Below are 3,389 nucleotides of genomic sequence, written 5' to 3'. Positions count from 1 at the left end.
TTAAACTTCTGAGTGTACTCTGTACTTTCCCTGTTTAATGCTAACCAGTTTTAATGTTTAAAGGAATTGTGTTTTGATTAGTGAAATCAAAACACAGGGGTTTTTTTTATGTTTTCCGTTGGTTATTTCTGCATAACTGTTTACTTTTCAAATGATCTGTTCTTACCCTTTGTCGCCTGTGACTGCTGCTTTGTTAATGATGCACTGACCTCTCAATGCGTTATGATGAGGACTTGTACAATAGATAATGAGCAAAATGTTTAAATATGCATTGCATGCTTTTCTATAAAATAGTTGAAGCAGCTCACCCTGGGCAAGCAGCAATAAAAAGCATTTCAGACCTTTTTATTAATTAAACCATAATACTGCTGAAATTATATATGATGAATAAGCGTAAAATGCATAAAACTATACTGTGCACAAAAAGTACTTAAGTACTTCTTTGCTGGATTTTTCTCTATTGTCAACTACTTTCTTTTTGCACAACCTACGACTTCAAAGGTGCAAACTAGTTCGACTGCTGCTAAAAATATAAGAAATGTGTCAGTGAAAGTCACTATCAGCTTGCGAAATCTACGCTGCGTTCTCTATGAGGGCTCTCCTTGGCAAAACCTGCTCCACATGGCACAGGTCTGCGGTTTTGAGACCGTCATTTTCCTTAATGAAGCTATCCTGTGCAAACAGCACCCCCTGTCGACTCCTGTCTGTAAAGACAGGTGAGAGGTAACAAGTTGAGAGGTCGGCTTCAGCTAGCTAAACGTTATGGCTGATGCTGCAAGTTTCTGTTTTAATAGTAAGTAAATGCTTTCGTATAAAGCGAAGCTGCCTCGGCTCCGTAATTAGTGCAGCAAATACTTCACGAAACAAAGCGGGTGCGAGGCAGTTTCAGCCGGTGTTCTACTGGCGCCAGCTCTTGTGTTCTGGCGGAGCTCCTCTTGCTAATGTTTGCTAGTTAGCTAGCTGCTAGTATGTCGCAACCCAGCGTTTGGACTTACCGGAGCTAACGTGACTAGCACACCCGCACCGATCGTTGATTGTGAAGGATAAGCACGAAAGGTGGGTATGTTTAAATTGTATGTGTTTCACAAAACTCGATGCATTAGCCATCACCATTGAAAGTCTAGTAGTTTACCTTAAGGTAGCTTCTCGTTTAATAAATGTAGCAGTTAGCGTGTACGTTGGGAGATGAGCTGTTCTGTAGCCAAGTGATTTTAAAGGCAGTTTGTGGAAAGGCAAAGTGGTGCTTGTATGGTTACCCCTTCCTCATAATGTGTTCACCGTAATAGAGCACACACTGTCAGAATGTAAACATTAGCGTCTCCATTAGCCAATCCATTTGACTGCAGTATCTCCTCGTGGTTTATTGCATTAAAGGCTGCTGCTAGGTCAATATTTACGTAGCAACATTATTATTTACAGATAAACTATGGCACAATTCTTAGCTTAAACTTAAATCTAGGCTAATCGAGGCTTTCTTTCTGGCTAAAGTCCTCCTTCCTTACTCGCCCCACCCTGGTATAGTGGGAAAAGTATGGTACGATCGATGGTCCATTAGCTACTTTTATTGTTGCTTTAAAGGTGGCGTAAGTTGCTGTCAGTTGCCCTTGTATGATATTAGTTAAAATATATCGTAGTTTGGAAACACAGGTACCCAAAGTAACTGCATATCAGTTTCCTTTTCAGGCAGCCTTAGGGGTTAATAAATTTCTATAATTTCAAAACAAACCAGCATATAGATTTTATCTGAGGCGATTGAGCTTTCCCCTTATCTAAAATAAAGACTTGCTTAACATGAGATTGTTATAGTTATTGATAACACTGCTCTACAAAAAACTATTTTTTGTTTGCTATTGGGCACCTCACACCTGCTTTTTATCTGTTTTTTTTGTTCTTGTTTTTTACACTGATTTCAGAAGTACAACCAACCTGCGTCAGGTTTTTGAGATACACATCACTTTTGAATATCAATATAGCAACACAATATCTGGAATTTCAAGCATTTCCCCTACAAAATAGTTTTAATGTGTGTATTCTGATAATAAACCAGAACACAACACCAGACAAAGACGCTAAAGCAAATTCCTGTCAATTTAGCTCAAAATTAAACATGTTAAACAATGTTTAATACATTTGCTTTTGCGCTTGACTTAGCAAGAACCAACAGTAGTCACCCATTATGCTAGGATTGAATTTTCCCTGATATCAGTTTATTCTTGATGAAGACTTTCTTCCATGCTCATCGCTGATTTGGTGGGGGGGAAAGTCGAGATGAGAACGTAAGAAGTGCATCTAAAGTGAAGTTCTGCAGTCATTAGCTGAAATGCCTTTAGCATGTTATCCATAAGCTGAGCACAATTCTGTGATTTCCAAGAAAATTCTGGACAACCTGCACGAAGGCTTCCCATGCCGCTGATCCATTTGGCTTCTGAACTCATTGTCAAGCATCATTTCACCGATTTCAGGACCAACACAAACACCTTCCTTCATTTTGGCTACATTTTTCTTGGGACCAGACTTAGGCAGCTCCTTATTCAAAGTCCTTTGTCCAATATATCCACTATCCATTCTCTGCACAAGCCCAAACCATCTCAGCCTCGCCTTTCTAACTTTCTCTCAAATCCGCTCGACCAGAGTTGTGATTAAACAGATTTATACTTCAGCCTGAATAGTTTAGTTTGTGTGGAAGCAACTCTGTTTTCTTTGATTACCTGTTTGGAAAGCGCTTTTGTAGCCTTGCATTTTTAATTTATTTCAGTTGTTGTTTTGGGTTTTTTTTGCATGTACAAAATAGTGCAATTAATTAATTAATTTACAATGTGGCATAATGTTGCAAGCTGCTTGCCACACCTCTTAAATGTGGTGCCAAAGAAAGATGGGAAGGACAGGAGCCAAGTGGGCACAAAAAAAGAGAAGCGAGCAGGACTACTTAATATGTCTTCCTCACCTGCGTGCAGGAAGTATGCTTGCAAAGAATGTGGAAGTTGATTGACAAAAAATGGTTTTGTCACTAAAGTTTAGACCAGATTTTCCATCACATCCTCTTTGACAACAGCCACCAGCTTCCTCTATTAAGCCTTCTATAGTCAATTGTGTTTTTCCAGGAGCTTTTGTCACATTTCTGATACAACAAATGTATCCTGTGTATTGATTTTATGTTTATTATCTTCCCTCGCTGCTTTCTTTTTCTGCCCTTAGAATGAATATTTTGGTCCAAATTTCACAATGATGCAAATGGATTTCAGTAGAAGTCAGTGAAACGCTGAGAAACTGGTTTCTGAAATTGCAAGGTAAAGAAATTAAATCAGTTTCTTAACTTCTTGACATGTTTAATCTTGGCAAGTTACTCATTGAGTTTTCTAAATCAGGACCTGCACTGAAATCGTTACTAT

The 3,389-nt window shown here is 38.7% G+C and overlaps 1 protein-coding gene across 2 annotated transcripts in view; it reads left to right on the top strand.

The window, feature by feature from the left end:
* The first annotated feature begins 689 nt into the window (after nt 1–689).
* The window catches only part of lclat1 (lysocardiolipin acyltransferase 1), a 16,785-nt gene continuing 14,085 nt past the window's right edge, over nt 690–3,389 (top strand). The window contains exons 1-2 of one of the 2 annotated variants that reach the window (XM_005723760.1): nt 690–1,056; nt 3,196–3,287. The gene's annotated coding sequence lies outside the window, so the exon portion shown is untranslated. The remainder of the gene's footprint in view (nt 1,057–3,195; nt 3,288–3,389) is intronic. The other variant, XM_005723759.1, reaches the window with a different exon arrangement.

The sequence above is a fragment of the Pundamilia nyererei genome, unplaced genomic scaffold (genome assembly GCF_000239375.1).
Source record: "Pundamilia nyererei isolate P.nyererei 1_Seehausen unplaced genomic scaffold, PunNye1.0 scaffold00010, whole genome shotgun sequence".
NCBI classification, from domain to species: domain Eukaryota; kingdom Metazoa; phylum Chordata; class Actinopteri; order Cichliformes; family Cichlidae; genus Pundamilia; species Pundamilia nyererei.
Note: the sequence above shows the minus strand (reverse complement) of the source record. Positions and strands in the feature narration are given on the sequence as shown.